The sequence below is a fragment of the Lacerta agilis genome, chromosome 6 (genome assembly GCF_009819535.1).
Source record: "Lacerta agilis isolate rLacAgi1 chromosome 6, rLacAgi1.pri, whole genome shotgun sequence".
Lineage (NCBI taxonomy): Eukaryota > Metazoa > Chordata > Lepidosauria > Squamata > Lacertidae > Lacerta > Lacerta agilis.
In genome coordinates this window covers 25967558-25986143 of record NC_046317.1, presented here as the reverse complement: position 1 = coordinate 25986143, position 18586 = coordinate 25967558, and the positions used below count along the sequence as shown (strand labels likewise).

General features: G+C 44.2%; 1 pseudogene; it reads left to right on the top strand.

Annotated features, from left to right (window-relative positions):
• The first annotated feature begins 159 nt into the window (after window positions 1–159).
• Window positions 160–16926, top strand: LOC117047873 (annotated as a pseudogene).
• The last annotated feature ends 1660 nt before the right edge of the window (window positions 16927–18586 follow it).

Sequence of the window (18586 nt, the reverse complement as noted above, 5' to 3'; positions counted from 1 at the left end):
TAGCTTCCTCCTCTCTCTCCTTGCATAAATAACCCTTCTGTGCTGTCATTTTTCCTCCATGAGGCTGGAGTAAGAGGCACGAGCAAAGATGGCGTTCAGTTGGTGGCTTTCTCCCACTGATGTTACAAGTGCTACATGGGGTGACAGATGCCACGGTAAAAACTCAACAATGGTGGGTTTGAAGACCTTGTCATTGCAATCAACCCTCAGATACCTGAAGACAACAAATTGTCGACAACATAAAGGTGCGACTGCTAAACGCTTCTGAATGTGTTGAATTGCTTTCTTACCCACTAGTGACTTTTAAAAATGTGATATGCGAGAAAAAGGCTGCATGCATCTTTCATGCATAGGTGGGAATACAAGTATATAGGTGGGAACTGCAAGAAAATATTGCAGTATACAATAAGATGGTGTAGAGGAAGCCAGCGTAAGTTAAAGTACATACAATTCAGTCTCTGTTCAAGACTGGGACCTCGAGAGGTTTGGAGGGCCTCCTCTGCAGTGGCTCCCCGTCTGTGGAATGCTCTCCCCAGGGAAGTTCGCCTGGCACCTTCATTATACACCTTAGGCGCCAGGCAAAAATGTTCCCTTTTAACCAGTCCTTTGGTTGATCTGATTGACACTTTTTAGAATGTGGTTCTTTTTTTGGGTGGGGGGGTATTGGGTTATTGTTTTTGGTTTGAGTTTATATGTTGATGTCTTGTTTCTGAACCACCCTGAGACCTTTGGGTACAGGGCGGTGTATAAATTGAATAAATAAAAAATAAATAATACTGCTGGTTGAGACAGCCCAAGCCTGGCAGAGGGAAGGCAAGCCTTTAAAATTGTACACCACCCCTAAGTGCACATTCTGCAAACCCAAATGCAGATACTAGTTGCCAAACCACACAAGGTCTCATATTTCCTTTCCTTGCTAGGGCCATGGTTCAAGAAGCATCCTACTTACCTCTTCGGTGCAACACAGAAAAGATTTTACTTCAAGGCTGTAAAAGTGATCATTCCTTCGACGTGGAAAACAAAAGCTGACTATCAAAGAGTAACTAGAGAGTCGTACGATAAGGTAAGTCTGGAGAGAATGCCATTGACATGTAGGCGTACTTAGGGTGTTTTTTTTTTTTTAAAAGATGGGGCAAATGGAGAGAAAAGCATAAATGGGCGAAAAGTACAAGGCTGTGAACTAATAAATACTCACTCTGCATGCAACTCAACTTACTTTTGAGTAAGCATGCATACATTTGGGCTGTGTACATTCGCAGACCCTCCAAGTGCCAATAATAATATAATAAATGATTTTTGCTGAGGCAAAAATCCGATATAACATTAATATCAACGGTACTTTGTTGTTTCTTTTCCTGTGATCTTTCAACTGAATTCTATTTTATTTCAGGCAGAAGTCATAGTGGCAGCTCCTTACCTTGAACATGGAGATGACCCCTACACCTTGCAGTATGGCTGATGTGGGGAACCTGGGCGATACATTCATTTAACTCCTAACTTCCTGACAAATGACAAGTTGCTTGACGCTTATGGACCACGAGGTACTACTTACTACCTGTTTGTTCAGATTAGGCTGCCTGTTTTTATTATTAAAATGCTATTCGAGTTTCCCGAAAATAACAGAGTAAGTAAAATCCTGAAGAAACCTTGCCACTTTAAACTTAGATGCTTTGTCACTCTAAAGGCAACCAAAACGTCATAAGGAACCAGCAATATCGCCGTGTCCAGTTCATCAGCACATTTTTCAACCCACAAAAAACGTGTCTTGGTTTCCTTTCAGCAACGTTCCTGTGGCTGCTTGCACACCATAAAGTACATGACTTCCTACTGTTTTGAGGATTCTTAAAAAGGAAAGTCTTGTGCTTTACATTTAGGAGGTGTATGTGGTCTGTATCAAGTACTTTCAGACTCTCCGTGGGTTAATGACTGCTCCCCACATCAAACGGGGAGTGCCTTTTGCGTGGGTCGCATGCAGCCCCCCGGATCCCAGTAGTTCGGGCTGGCTTCATCCTCCCCGGGCTGGATTCCTGGAGATCTCCACCTACCTCAGCCAATCTCCCAATCCCGCCTGGGGAGGCGTTGCCAGGGGATTGGCCAGCTAAGGGGAGGGACCGCCCTGCCCACACAACAGAAGGTGAATCTTACCTACATTCTGGATAACCCTGAAGTCTTCCCAGGCTGGGGACTGGGAAGGATAAACGCCCAATCCCTGAGCCAAGGTCTCCCTACATCTGAAACTTAATAAAGTTGTGGCCAATTTTAATCCCATAGCACTTTGTCTTGAGTCATTATTCTGCTTGGGGGTCACCTGGGGTTGGGGGGACTCTGCCTGTCCACGCAATATCTGAAGCCATTAAGAATTGACTTAAAATGAACTGTTTTGTGAGAGCTCAAGGCTCACAGGGGAAACCCAGTAGTGTCTCATCAAGAGGGTAAGCCAATACTCAAAGTCAGAAATACAAGGGAACCACAGCCCTCACTGAGGAAATGATGCATAATGATGATGCCTCTGGAAGCACTTAGACTGGGTCAGAGACTGAGACATCTTGACTGGGTGCATAGCGAGCCCCACCTTCCAAAAGAAGATGGCTGCCTTTAAAGGGCACTCGCCTTATTGGGCAGTCCTTGTGGTCAGGGAGACAGGAGTACTGCGGGAGATTCATCTTCTGAATCAAAGGAGGGTGGGCAGGATGTGCCTCGGGCCTGGGCAGGATGTGCCTCCTCCGTTGCACTGTACACAGTCCCCAGGTCATAACAAGGAAAGCTAAATCACAATTTTAATCTGCCTCTTCCACCATTCCCTAAACCGCACTACTTACAATAAAAAATGCAGGAGGGCTAAGATTGAAAAGTTGGCTAATCCAATAATAATAGATACTTAACCGTTGGTATGACTGCACAACATTTCAGGTTTTATTTTAGGGTTTTTGGTGGGGTGGGCATGTTATAATTGTCAAGGAGGGGGGGTCGCTTTCCTCCTTCCAGGCTAGTAATCAATCACATGAGGCACCGAGTGGGTTGTCAGGCTTGATTGACTTCTTCTCAGGCACCAGCTACGAACATCAAACAACAAGTCTAAAACACGGAGTGCCCTCTCCCCCCCCCCCCCCCGCCAAAGGTTTATAGGGGCTGGGGAATGCTGGCAACCATCCAGCCCCATCACATGCTTCTACTTTGGGGACTAATTTTTACCACCTGCCTGAGGTACTCAGCGATACTTGCTCACTACTTCATGGCAATAATTTCTACTTGTATACTGTACTTTTTAAAAAATGTATCCTATGTTTTATCCTTGATCTTCCACAGGCAGAGTCCTTGTCCATGAGTGGGCTCATCTCCGATGGGGTGTCTTTGATGAATATAACAACGATGCACCTTTCTACTCTCCTGGGGGAAACAACATGCCTGAAGCAACGAGGTACCACCCCAAACCTCCAACAGATGCATCTCTTCTTTTATAAGTGATGTTTGCCTTGGGCCCGTTAGTTTGGTTATGGTGTGAATTATTGTCTTGAGGATGAGCTTTGATGATATATGAAAGAGATTTCCCATTAGGGCAAAGTGGGGGTAATGTCCTGCCCTTGGGCAAGTGCCCACTTTTTCTCTGCCCAAGCCCTTATTTTCAGTCAGCTTACTCAGTCTCTCTGGAGACAGTTTTCAGCCACAGTCCTGTATGCAATTTAGCCCAGTAGTGCATTTCTTTTGGCATGGTGACGTTTCAGTGGGTTGTCCCTACTTCTGTTTGCTCTTCACCTGAGTCTAACCTGGCAATTTTGTTTCCTGTGGTCCACAATGCCAAACGAAAGATGCCAACTGCTGTGTGCTGAAGATGGGCATGGATTTTGGCATGGCTTGGAGGAGTTAGTTACCAGAAAGCCTCCCAGAACCCGGCGAGCCTTAAAAGTAGGAGAGCAAAGAGCTCAAAGACAGAGGGCACATAGCAGCACCCATAGAAGTGATGAATGAGAAAGTGGGAGAGACGGGGGGGGGTGGAGATTCACTCGGGACAACACCATTATTCAAGAGTTCTGAACCACATGTTTGCTAAACGAAGTACCTGTCTAGAAATCATCTATATACTGTAATTTATTCAAACTCTTTCATCTCTGCCTATTACGAAGAGTTCTACAATCTGTTCTTCAGGGTGGGCTGGTGGGCATTGGAGTTTATCTTAGCAGTCGTGGCATTACAGAAAACAAGATAGCATGCAATCATACCAGTGTGTAATTATTTCTTGACTTTTAAACTGACCATGTCTGTTTCTGTTATATTGATTAGGTGCCCAGCTACTTTCAAGGGCAGCTATGTAGTCCCACTCGCTGATGGAACTACCAGACCATGCAAAGTTGAACCACAAAGTCAGCTGTATGAATCTGGGTGCCAATTTATTCCAGAAAGAAATCAAATACTCCAACATCTATAATGTATGTGCAAAGTATCCCATCGGTAAGTATGATACGTCTTAGTTGGGATTTATTTTTCTCCAGTGCCTCAAAAATGCATGATTTTTGCTAAGCTAAATATATATTTGGAATTTTTATCTTCAATTCTTGTGTGTGTGTGGGTGTGTTGTGTGTGTATTTTCACTAATAAGATTGCGTTAGGGCTGGGGAGAAAGTATTCCAACCAAAATTGAATTATATTGACCTAGCAATTCAAGAAGAAACTCTTTCTTAAGGGCCTGCAGTCTCCCCGTCCTTCCCTCTTGAAACCTTCTCTCAATTTTTAGAAGCCACATACAGCACAAGCTAAGAGACCCAGACTGACTGAGCAGGCCACTAGGCCCAACAGTAGGGTTGTCATACATTCGGACATAGCCGGCAACTGGCCGTCGGAAACTTTGCCAAAAAAAGCGCAACCCTACATCGAATGAAGTAGCTGAGGCGCATAGTTCAGACTGAAGGAAAGTGAGATGCATGGTGCTCTGTGCAACAGAACAACTAACATTTGGATAATTGTGTGGGGTTCTGCAAAATGTTTCTGGTTTGTGAGTAGAGTTGAGGTAGCCTTCAAAGTTTGCCCTCAGAACCCTCCACCTGTCCCTGTTTTTTCAGGGACAGTCCAGGATTTACAGAACCCATCCTGGTTTCTGATTTGACCCCGGAATGTCCCGCTTTTCCTTAGGACGTCCCTATTTCCACCAAGGAAATGTTGGAGGGTATGCCCCTTCTTTGGCAGGAAACTGCTCAGAGTGAAAAGCTAGGTAGGTGAGCAAGCAAAGGAGCGAGAGAACAAACAGGCATATGTTCATCTGTTCTTTTTGTGTGGAAAAGAATGTCCACTTTTGTAGCACCCTCTTCCCAAGGAATGGCCGCCATGAGGTACATATTGCTTATAAGGTTGTGAACTTGATTTGTTCTTCTTACCTTTTATTTAGGTTACTCAGTTCGTGACAAAAGCAACCACAATACTAAAGCAACAAATATGCAGAATAAAATGTGTAACTACAGGAGCACTTGGGAAGTAATTACAAACTTCTCCTGACTTTGCCAAATCAACTCCACAAACCAGCTCCTCCGCCTAGCCCCACCATCTCTTTGCCTGCAAAAACAGGAGAGAGTTTTGTGCTAGTACTTGATGTTTCTGGAAGTATGGGTTCGGATGAGTCTATGTTTTCTGTACTCAGAAGAAATATTTTGAGACAGTTCAAAAATGATGGAACTGACAGCAATAGTGACAAGAAGTGTCAATACAGCATCGGCATTTCTGTCATAAATACTACGCTGTTTTATAGATAGGGAGCCTCTTTTGGTTTTACCTTTTAGATTTGGTTAATTGGCTATATATGAAACTACAGTAATTAATTCATACAGGAGAAGAGTTCTAGGGTAGGGGTGGGCAACCTGGCTGAGGTAGAATGCAACGTCTGCTCATCCTAAATCCCCAATGGTTTCAGGGAACCTAGAGGAAGAGATGGAGCATGGGAGGTGAAAAATACAGGGGTGAAAGCAAATGGAAGGAGGCATGGAAAATCCTGATCTGGCCAGATCAATCAGGTCTTTCAGGTTTCTCAATTGTGCAGGAAACGTCAACAGCTGCACAAGGCTTCCTACTACAGAAATACCCTACTGCAGAAGTTATGTTAGACAATGATGGTGGTTGGAGAAGTCATATAGCTCCTGGGATGGGTAGCTGTAAATGTGTTTGCCGCCCTGGCTTTTCTATGTTCTGGTGACAGGCTTGTACAGAGCTTGTCAGAGGACCAGAGTCTTGTTAGACTAAAGTTATAAACTCAAACCCAAAACAGCCAATTCCTGGCAGGGGCCCCCACCTGGCTTAGGCCCTCCGAGGCCCGGGGTAAGTGTACCTGGCAGCCTCCCACCCCCCCACTGCATGGGCCTGTCTGGAAGTGTATTTAGAGACATGGGAATCCTTATTTTCATTGGATGAAATGTTGAAGGGTATGGAATATTTTATTTGAAAAGCAGGGTTTACATCTTCTAACTAACTAAACAACTGCTAAGCAAATAGGGGGGAAACATTCTGGAACAGAGTTTATATTTCTATAAAAGCATATAGAAATTTGAATATCAGACACAAAAACATTGTAGGATAATTATTCTCCGACAGCAGAATTGTGGGACAAGCCCCCATTGCAATGAATGGTGCTCTTGTGAACCTCCCATCCATTTCAATGGGAGCCTGTGTAGAAAACATCCAGATGGATTGTGCCCGAAATCGCAACACGGATGAGGTTTATTTGGAACTCATGAACATATGCCATTTGCCTACATCCACATAAGTTTATCACACCTTGTTTTTTACAAGAATAATTGACAGTTGCATTTTTAGTCACTCTTTATTTGCTTCCCAGATCCCATGGCAGTTCTGTGAATGCTGGGTTTTTTTTTTTTTTAAATAATATATTATTGTTATTCCTATGCAGAGCAATGCATTGGTCGGCTTGAAGCAAGCTGCAAGAAATATTTGTCCTACAGATTATTGAAGCGGGATCCGGGTTGGTAGTAGTGACATTCAATAGCGCAGCAACAGTCCAGACTCAATTGAAGCAGATCAGCAGTGACAGCGTGCGCAAAACTCTTGCAGGGTATCTTCCTACTTCAGCTGGTGGAGGAACCAACATATGTTCCGGAGTGCGGTCAGGATTCAGGTGAAAAGAATAAAATTCCAGATTCTTATATTACTATCTTCTTAGTAGGGTAGCCAGATGCAAAAGTGTACAGGGCTGCTGTGTATCTAAGAGTTGTGTACAAGAGGTATGTTCAGCAGGTATGCTGTCTCATATAAGCCAAGAAACTAAAACTCAGTGCAGAGAAGATAGAGATGCTATTTGTAGGTGGATCCACTGCTTCGATAAGTGGTGTTCCACCAGTTCTGGAGGGAGTCCTGCTCCTCTGAAAGATCAGGTTCTAGCTTGAGCATACTTCTGGATCCATTGAAGTGATTGGAGGCAAAAGTGGCTTCCACCAGGTGTGGGCTTCTGCCATCTATGAACTGGTAGCTTCTCAGTTTAATTATTTATTATTGTCTTCTATCCCATCTTTCCTCTGAGGAGGTCAAGGTGGTCTCTCAGGCTGAGAGACTGTTTGGCATGAGGATACCCAGTGAGCTTCATGCTGAGTGGGGTTTCACACCATAGTCTTGTTCAACATTTCCATGGTTTCAAACCATGGTCCTAGTCCTAGCCATGGCTTTCTCGTGTGAGGGTAGCAAATGCTAAGACTCAACAACAACCATGGAAGATACGGCACCTATCTCACCAAACTCTGCTTCTGTTACAGGTGGGAAATGAGTTCACACAGAACAGCAGCAACACACCACACACTTAAACGGCGCTTTGTAGCATTTTCTCACTCATTTTAAACACAAATGGTGCCCCGTGGCTTCCACATTCCTAGTTGCTGCTAAGATTCTAAATGCTCTTTTCCATACAGGTGTTTTTAAGAAGTACCCAAATACCAGAGGCTGTGAAATTGTGCTCTTGACAGATGGAGAAGATAGCCAAGTAAAATCCTGCTTTGCCGAAGTTCAAAATAGTGGGTCTATAATCCACACCATTGCTTTGGACCAAGCGCTGCAAAAGAACTAGAAATGCTGGCAGACATGACGGGTAAGTGAGTGGGCAGAATGCCACACCCTCATTCCACTTGGTGCCAACCGGGGTTTTGCTAAGAGTGAGTTTACTAGTAGGTCCAGCCCCCCCCCCCCACCGCCACGCTACTCTCACCCACACAATGTTCCTCCTACTTGCCCACAGAAATGTCACTGCTTTTCAGTGCTCTAAGCACCTACTTTGCATTTACTGACACAAAGATGTATTTTGCACACAGATGTATTCAAAAACCACAGTACAACAACATATTGCCCTTTTATTCCATCTAACCAAGTATCCTAACTGTTCCTTCAATCGCATTCTAGGAGGTCTGAAATTTGCTGCCACTGACAGCTTGAATTCCAACGGTCTCATGATGCTTTCAGCGGAATTTCTTCAGGAAGTGGAGATATCAGTCACAATCTATTCAGGTATGCATTGCAAAGATTGGAGTAAAATAAGCAGTTCTACTACTACTATTAGGCACTGTAAAAAAGAAAGAAGGAAAGAAGTTTAAGCACAAAGTAAAATTAATTCTATAGTCCATATTTTGCTACTGTTGTGCAGGGGGAGAACCAGGCAGAATTCACAGAGACGGTCCAATCTGCAGAGGTGGATTTTGGCAGGGAAGAGAAACAACATTTCAATTTTTTACTGGTCCTGGTTCAGTTGAATACAAGCACCATGGTCCCATTCCAGATTGTGTCTCCTGACTTCTCTTCACCTACAGTTGCCCCCCAAATCTCCCTTTGCATTGGCTGCAAATTTACTTCTCTTTACCTGTAGAATTAGAGCTGTGTCTCACGGAGTTAACCTTTTGTTTGAGATCATGATTTGCATTTGATCAGAGGTTGTCCCAGTTTTGAGCTTCATTTAGAAGTCAAACATGCCATCAGAAAAATCTCCTAAACTGCATGTTTTTGACCCTTGGCGTTTGCAGCAAACCTTTTGGTTTAAAACTGAGAAGGTGGCTAGCACCCAGTAAAAGGCCACAATGCAATCACAATAAATATATGTGGTGCAGGAAAATAAATTATGGCATCTGCAGGGAATGGATAAGCATCCAGCATCTTATCTCTGGGAAGGGCTGTTGATCTGGAGTTGCTAAATCATTTATTTTCCCTCCATGTCTTAACAATGGAGATATGTAGGATACCAATTTTATCCCCGTTGCAGATCTATTCAGGTAAAAAAACTTTTCAAATATATCAGCGTACTTATTTCCTCTCCCCACCCCCCAACAGCTTGAAAGTAAAGCGGAGAAAGTAGCTGCCAAGAAATGGATGTTTGGTACAGTATCCATTGACAAAACTGTGGGGAAAGACACTTTCTTTGTCATTACGTGGAGCGCAAGCACAACTCCACCAACGATGATTCTGAAAGATCCCAAGGGGAAAAAGTACAGTACAAAGGACTTCGTGTTTGATAAAAGCAACCTACGAACAGCCCGGCTCCAGATTAGTGGAATCGCAGAGGTAAAATATCACTCTCTATGCAGATAACTCTTCTGTTACTTGTGTGCCTTCTCCTTTTGAAAATAAGGAAATGCCTGTCTTGTTGGAACTGCAGCTGTGCTAGCAAACGTTTGTGTCCCTACAGTTAAACTAGAAGGATACATTATGCAAGTGGGGGGGGGAGCCATTTACACCTGGCTTGAGAGCAGTACATGTGAAAAGGATCTAGGAGTCTTGGTAGACCACAAACTTGACATGAGTCAACAGTGTGATGCAGCAGCTAAAAAAGCCAATGCAATTCTGGGCTGCATCAATAGGAGTATAGCGTCTAGATCAAGGGAGGTAATAGTACCACTGTACTCCGCTCTGGTCAGACCTCACCTGGAATACTGTGTCCAGTTCTGGGCACCACAGTTCAAGAAGGGTACTGACAAGCTGGAACGTGTCCAGAAGAGGGCAACCAAAATGGTCAAAGGCCTGGAAACAATGCCTTATGAGGAATGGCTTAGGGAGCTGGGAATGCTTAGCCTGGAGAAGAGAAGGTTAAGGGGTGATATGATAGCCATGTTCAAATATATAAAAGGATGTCATGTAGAGGAGGGAGAAAGGTTGTTCCTGCTGCTCCAGAGAAGCGGACACGGGGCAATGGATTCAAACTACAAGAAAGAAGATTCCACCTAAACATTAGGAAGAACTTCCTGACAGTGAGAGCTGTTCGGCAGTGGAATTTGCTGCCAAGGAGTGTGGTGGAGTCTCCTTCTTTGGAGGTCTTTAAGCGGAGGCTTGACAGCCATCTGTCAGGAATGCTTGATGGTGTTTCCTGCTTGGCAGGGGGTTGGACTGGATGGCCCTTGTGGTCTCTTCCAACTCTATGATTCTATGATTCCTTGATGTAAGATTTTGTAATGGCATTAACAGTGCTTTTCTTTTTCCTAGAAGAGAGGGTGCCTAGAAATGGCTGGAGGAAGGACAGCCAAGCAGGCATAAGGGGGGGGGGACATTCTGCACATGCTCAGGGAAGGAAGCAGCAGGGCTCTAGGATCCTGGCACAGTCTCATGCCTCATTCTCCAAGCTCAGAAAGCACTTGCCTGGCTCTGGGACAGAGGTTGGAGATACCACCCCCTGGGGGGCACCGGAAACCTTGGGTGCAAATGGGGGGTGTTGAATAAAAACAAGGGCGGGTGGAAGCATATTTCATCTCCCAGGAGGGTGCTGAGTAAATTTTGTTTTCGCTGAAAAGGGTGTGGTAGGCCAAATAAGTTTGGGAACCTCTGGTCTGGAAGGTGCCATGAGACTTTCTTTTCATTTCCTAGCTCATCAAATGCCTAGCATGACACTGCTGCGACTATCTGCTCTTGGTATATTTTCTATAAAAAAATGACACCCCATCTTATCAAAGCATAATAACAACCAGAGGAAATAGGAACTGTATTTATAAACAGTTAGATATGGGATATTTAATATCCTTCTATTTATCATCACTTGATTTCCAGGCAGGAGACTGGACTTATTCCCTGCAGCATCACGATACAGCTCAAACCATGACAGTAACAGTCACGAGCCGAGCAAGATCAGCAACTGTGCCTCCAGTTCTTGTGACGCCTCTTATAAAAAATAGGCATACGTTTCCTGATCCGCTGGTTATTCATGCAGAAGTCAGCCAAGGGTTCTTACCTGTGACTGGTGCAAAAGTCATAGCCACAGTTGAAGCAGACGATGGAGCAGCTGTGGATCTAGAGCTTTTGGACGATGGCGCAGGTAAGCTTGTTTTGAAGCGTTTGAGGCACTACGCATTTCTCACAGAATGGGAACACTTTCAGTCTAGCATTATCTAATGCGACATGGTGGCTTGTCAAGATGCCTGGCAATTGTATTTTCAAAACTAGCCTTACAAAAAATAATAATAATTGTTTGTTTGCTTGTTTATGATATTTACAAACCACTAAAAAGTCCCAGTTCAGACTACGCACATAGCTGAAATAAAATTAAATGCTATAAAATAGCATAATACAACATTCAACGTAATATCAAATATGAAATAATCAGCTTCTAAAACGTAGACTCATAAAAATAATAATAATTGTTTGTTTGCTTATTTATGATATTTACAAAGCACTAAAAAGTCCCAGTTCAGACTACGCACATAGCTGAAATGAAATTAAATGCTATAAAATAGCATAATACAACATTCAATGTAATATCAAGTATGAAATAATCAGCTTCTAAAACGTAGACTCAAACAGGCATAGAACTAAAAAACTGACTGGCAAACAGCTATGTCCCTCCCCAAAGCCTGAGATTCTTTTTAGCTTGCGTTGCCAGACATATAAACTGCCTGCAGGACATATGCTCTACCCCTGAGATGAGACCAATAGGAAAAACTCCATTCTGGGTCTTTGCGAAACCCTTCTAGGTGGTAACAACTTCACTCCTTCTGTCTTTCACCTTTGAGAGATAGCAAGGAGATGCCATGCTTTCCCATGCCCTCCAACATTTCTCTGAGGAAAACAGGGACGTCCCATTCCATAATGATAACTTTGCTATTTATATCCCACCACTGGGTTGCCCCAGCCACTCTCGGCAGCTTCTAACATATATAAAAGCATAATAAAACATTAAAAGCTTTTTTTAAAAAACCCAAAAAACCCAACCCTATACAGGATTGCATTCAGATGGCTCGGGAGTCGGATAACTCCATACCCTCCAACATTTCTCCAATGAAAAAGGGACATCCTTAGGAAAATAGGGGCACTTGGTGGGTCTGTTTTCCATGTGTGCTTTTTTTATATACAAGGAGCTAATAGCCCCATCTGGATGCTTTAAGCCTCCATGTGATTAGAATCCATGAAGAATGGAGGAAACAGCTGCCCCATTGTCATCCTTGTCATCCTCCATCAGTTGGTGGTGAACGTCTGCAGTGGGGAGCTTGCTCCACTCGTGTAGATTCTCTACACATTTTGAAACCCTAAATTGTGCAGGGAGCCTGCTGAAGTGGAAACGGCTTCCCATTTCAGAAGTTATCCCCCTCATCAGTGCCATCTTCCTAGGAGAAAAGGTGCCGGAACTCACCTTGAACACTTCCCTTGTTCTCTTATAATGGCAATGGCGTCCACCTGAGAGGGGCTTCTGCTGAGTTATGGCTGCGGGGGGGGGGGGGAGAGCCCTGCCCCTCATCACTTGAAGGATGCCAGAATAGGCCTACTCCCAAAGACAAATGAAGCATCTGGCTCAGGTGCGGATAACCTTTGCCTCACCAGATTTTGCTGAACTAGAAACTGCCATGTAAGAAGGGGCTCAGATGATGTTCTTACAGTCCAGGCAAGTTCGTGAGGGGAAAGGCAGTCATGGCTATATTTAGCAATGGCAGCCCACCAAGAGCTTAATAAATTTAATTTTGCTAACTGCCCGGGACTGCAGAAAACAGAGCTTGTCAAGCATGCAGAAGGCCACAATGCATGCCGGATTGCTGTCTTCAGGTTGGGGAGTTACAAGTTGCGTTGGCCTGTGTTGTACAGGGATGAACATACTTATGACTCCATATCACTACATATTCAGATTTAGGCACTCTTCTGTTTTCATTAGAACAGGAGCCAGGGGCGTCGCTAGGGGGGTGCGGTGGGGGGCGGTACGCCCCCGGGCAACAGGGGCGAGAAGCGGCGGGTGGGGGCGACAAGCGGCGGGTGGGGGCGACAAGCGGCGCCCCTCCCGCCACTCCCCAGGCAACGCCGGTCACCCGGGAGCAGCAGCGCTGCACGGACGGGGTGCTCCCTCGGCCGTGCGCTGTTGCTCCCGGGGCGACCGGAGCGAGCGGCGGCGCATGGGGGTGACAAGCGGCAGCCCCTCCCGCCATTCCCAAGCACCCCGTCCATGCAGCGCTGCCGGTCCCGGGGTGACCGGCAGCGTGGGAATGGTGGGAGGGGCCGGCGCTTGTCAGCCCCACGCGCTGCCGCTGGCTCCGTCCCCCCGGGAGCAGCAGCGCACGGTGTGTGCGGTGCTGCTGCTCCTGGGACAACGGAGCGAACGGCGGCACGTGGGGGTGACAAGAGGCAGCCCCTCCCACCATTCCCACGCACTGCCGCTCCCTCCGTCACCCTGGGAGCGGCAGCGCACGGCCCGATGACGGAGTGCGCCTGCACGCGCAGGCGCACTCTGTCATCGGATCGCCGCTTCCACAGCCTCCTTTTGAGCCGGAGAGCTTAAAAGCGAGCTCTTCGGCTTAAAAGAGGGCTGCAGAAGCGGCGCCGGCACCCCCGGAAACGCCCTGGGGGCGGAGCGTCATGACGTCACAATGTGATGTCACGACGCCCCGCCCCCGGGGCGTTTCCTTTGCCGCCCCGGGTACCGCGGAGCCTTACTCCGCCACTGACAGGAGCAGATACTGTGAAACCAACATCTCCTACAGGGTTTCTTTTTTTAAAATAGCAGTGAGGTGTTTGGTTTGGATGTTTAATTTTAATATCGATGTACCTAGGTGCCGACATTATAAAGGATGACGGAATCTACTCGAGATATTTCACATCGTTCAAAGCAAATGGTCGACACAACCTCAAAGTGCAGGTCCACGGGCAAGGCAAGACTGGCAGAAGGATCCGTAGGCAAAGTCAAGCTTTCTATGCACCAGGGTTTGTAAATAATGGTAAGGATTTGTTATGAAATAGCAATACTGGTGGTATGCTAGCTCTGTGATTCTGAAAGTGTGAATGACATTGGGCGTCTCTAGAAGGAAACAAACTTTTCCCTGCCATTTCCCTCCCCGTCATTGTCTTTATGTAGATCTGGATACACACTTCAGTACATATCTCTGACACGTTCACACATATATGTACGCACACCCTTCTTTCCTGCAATATTCAAATCTGCCATATGCTTCTCAACTTAGTGGGTTAGAGAGAAAAAATAGATCTAGAGCAGATTTATTATTATTATTATTATTATTATTATTATTATTATTATTATACCTTTCAGTTACGCCCCAAGGCAATGTGGAAAAGAAAATGCAAACGGTTACAAAACAGCACAAAAAAATAACAGATTAGTTTAAGAGCAATGCAAAATGGATACCTACGGTAGAGAACTCTTCATCCAGCTGGAATAGCTTGTCAGCATTTTTTTTTTTAAAAAAAGTATTTTAGAAAGTGTGGGCAGGATGTCGTATCTCAACAGGATGTTGTTCCACAGAACAGGGGCAGCCACCCCAAAAGCTCTGCTTTAAGAAAATAATATTCTATATATTCTGTCTTTGTTTGGGTTTGCACAAAAGGAAATAAATGGGACTTTCAAATAATGGGGAAGTTGGGAGGTTTGTAGTCTCACCATATAATCTTCTTTCTTTCTTTCTTTCTTTCTTTCTTTCTTTCTTTCTTTCTTTCTTTCTTTCTTTCTTCCTTCCTTCCTTCCTTCCTTCCTTCCTTCCTTCCTTCCTTCCACCGTTCTAGGTGCAATAAATATGAATCCCCCAAAACCGGAAGTTCGTGATGATGACATCGAAGTTGACGTAGGAAATTTCAGTAGAGTGGCATCAGGTGGCGCTTTTGTAGTATCAGGAGTTCCTCCTGGCGGTAGTAAAAAAGATGTTTTCCCACCTTGTAGAATCACTGACCTTGAGATAAAACCACTTGGTGATTATCAGTTCCTTTTGTCCTGGACAGCTCCTGGGAATGACTTTGATGAAGGAAAAGGTAAGTGCAAAATTCTGCTTTAATCAATTAGTCAATCAATCAATCAATCAATCAGTAAAACTGCTGTGTGTGTGCATAAAAAGGTGTGGGGGGAGCCAACCACCACTTTTATTTGCAGCCTTATCTCCTTGTAATATTATATTACAGTAGCATTACATTATTGCTCTGAGAAGAGGGATTTCATCCCATCTGGTCCTCTGAGGGCAGAGGGTTCCGGGGGATAGGAAGTTTGAAAAGCATTGAAAAGGATTTCTGTCGCTGCTATCCTTGATGCACGACTGAAGGCGTACATCTTAATGCATGCCTGTTGGCTGTTCTTTATTTTGCAGCTGAAAGGTACGAAATAAAAATGAGTGAAAATCCCTCGGCGTTAATGGATGCAGCTTTTCAAACGGCCACATCTGTGAACACCGCTGGTCTGAAACCGGAAGTCGCTGGGGTCAAGCAATCTTTCCAGTATAATGCAGAAAACTTAAAAAAATCAAATGGCACCTCCATCTACTTTGCCATTCGTGCCATTGATGGTAGCAACAATGTCGGAGAAGCATCTAATATAGCCAGAGCCGTCGTGCTTCTTCCCATATTGCCAACTAGCCCAGATGATACTTTTTGTCTGTAGCTTCTGTTTTGCATAAACAAAAAACCAGAAGTCTTGATACTGGAATGCAATCTTACAGCTAGGATTCTGTTTCTGTTTTGAATTTTAATTGGCTCATTGTTTGTATGCTTTTTTTTGTAATTTTCATGTCTACAGCTAAGAAGCTTCCGTAATAGAAATGGCTTAAATAAATTGTACTCAAATATCTCATGGTGGAATTGTCGCGATTAAAATGAATCATTATCTTTAAATGTGAATTTAGTAAGTTGGCAACCCTAATAAGCAGGTGCACTAGGGCAAACTTGTGTGTTTGGCAACCTAGTAAGTTAATGTTTGTTAGAGACACTTATGCTTGTGATATATTCACATGTAACACTTTTAACATGTACTAAACCTCTTTATTCCATTTTAGCCTTTTATTCTTTCAAGTTAAGAAAATTCTTTTTAACCCAGTTGGCTTGTGAGATCTGCTGAGCAGAATGCATCAGCTTTGCTAAGAAATAGTTCCAGTGACTGAATGGCAACGGAACAGTTACACGGTTCTGTGCTAAGGTGGTTTTTGCTTACAGGAAGGCAGGAGAAAAGGATTGAGATGGAACTGTCAAGCTAGCAATCTGGAATTTTCCTGCTTTAATATGCAGAAACTGTGGGTCTTTGAAACGTGGGGTGCTGCCATGCATGTGGAGAGAAAAATATCACGGCAATTCAAGTGTCAGGATCACGGCAGATAAGAGTGCTGTGTTCACAAGACAAGACAGATTCTATGGGAGAGAACTTTTGTTCTCCATAATATGTGGCAATAAAATCAGCGCACTCTCAATGGCAATTTGGAGAAGAACCAATTCACGAAAAAGGGTTGCAAATTCACATAATATTGCACAGCAGGGATTTCCAAAGGTGAGACATGACCACAGTGCTTCCATCTCTTACCTTATTTTTTCCTTTTTGTACAGAGCTCTCTGGCCAGGGTCCTCTGCTTTGTGTGTGTTTCTGATCTCCTTGGTGGGAGTGCACTAGGCTTAGGGTACTAGTAGGGTTATGTCTTCACTTTCAATTCCCCTTTTCCAGTGTTTCTCTTCACAAGGGAGAGAGGACACCCTTACCTGTGTAACATTTGTTATGCAATAAAGCTTTGAACTTTCCTTGTTGCTCTGGTTATCTGTTCATCTATCTTCCTTTGCAGAGAAAGACCCTGGGCTGATTCCTTTTACACACACACACACACACACACACACACACACACGCATACACACACCATAGCTGTCAACTTTCCCTTTTTTGCGGGAAATTCCCTTATTCCAGCACCATTTCCCACTGCAAAAAAAGGGAAGGTTGACAGCTATGGCCGTTTCCCAATGCAAAAAAAAGCAAGGTTGACAGCTATGACACACACACACACACCAAGACTATCGTTTAAAGTTCACTAACTAGTGAATTTTAAAGTCCCCAGATGGAGTCATAACAGAATCCGACTAACTCATTCCATCAGTGCAATGTCAATCATATTCCTGGTTGTTGTTGTTTTTAATTACCATATTGGCCTGAATATAAGCCTCACTTTTTTTTTCCAAATTCCGACCATGAAAAGTTAAAGTGTGGCTTAAATTAGCAACCTTACAAAAATTGGCTATTATGATATCACTATTGGAACAGACATATGGTAAAACGGAACCCAAAAATGTTTTATTGCCGATTTGCGAGCTTGAGACTGTTCGTTTTCCATTTACGGGTGTGAGTGCCTGTGGAATTGTAGCAAATGAATAGCGATTTATTTTAGCGATTGTACGGTGACTTTTGCGGACTTGCAAGATCAAAGGCTTAAATTGGCTTGGAGTTACAATTCTACCAATCGCAGCGATTTTCAGCCTGTAACCCAATTTTAAGGGCTGATATTCGGGTATTCTCTCTCTCTCTCTCTCTCTCTCTCTCCCCCTCCCCCGAATTTTAAAGGTGCGGCTTATATCTGGGCCAATACGGTAAATATTTGTATCAAAATAGATTATTATTCTTCAACCGCAAGTACTGGGATCTATTTGTAAATCAGCTAAAACTGATCAGAAGTAAGTGACTGGTGGACTTAAACATTGCCCCATACTTTCAACCAGATACTGGAAAATTGCTTTTAATGGTCATTCGCTAAAGGTAACTTGAATAGTCATATTTTACAGGTGAGGAATACAAAGGCTGAGATATAAGTGGTGAGCACAAGACCAGCCATGGCAGAGATTTTAATCTATGCTCTGCTCACCTTTATTTTATGTGATCTTTGACATAATGGCATTGCTTAAGTGAAAATCCAGTATCTATGCATCATATACCGATTTTGCAAATTTTACCATGGCAATGCATGGACAACAGCACATCATTTAGGCACTCCTGCAGGCACCACCTGTTTGCTCACTTCTGTTTTATTGTGTCACATGTATCTTTGGTCCTCTAAGCAAACTGATATGCTGAAGATGGAGTGCATATGTGTGTGAAGGTCAATGCCTCTTTCAGGGTACAATAATATGGAGAGGTGTGGACCACAAGATCATTACGAGAACAAGGAACTGCGGTGCTCCTGACTTTATTGCTCTGGCATGTTTAAAGAATTCATCATACAAAACTTTCTTGTTAGAACTGGCTGCAAAGTGTCAGGGTGTGTATATTCTGTGAAACTGAAACTTGTCAAATGTATGTGACTTAATTTTGCACGATAATTTGGTGTGACCCCAACTGAACATCTACATCAATCTTTAGATCTGTACAGCAGCCCGGGGGTGGGGTGGCCCACGCCCGCCCCTCTCCATGCTGGCCCGC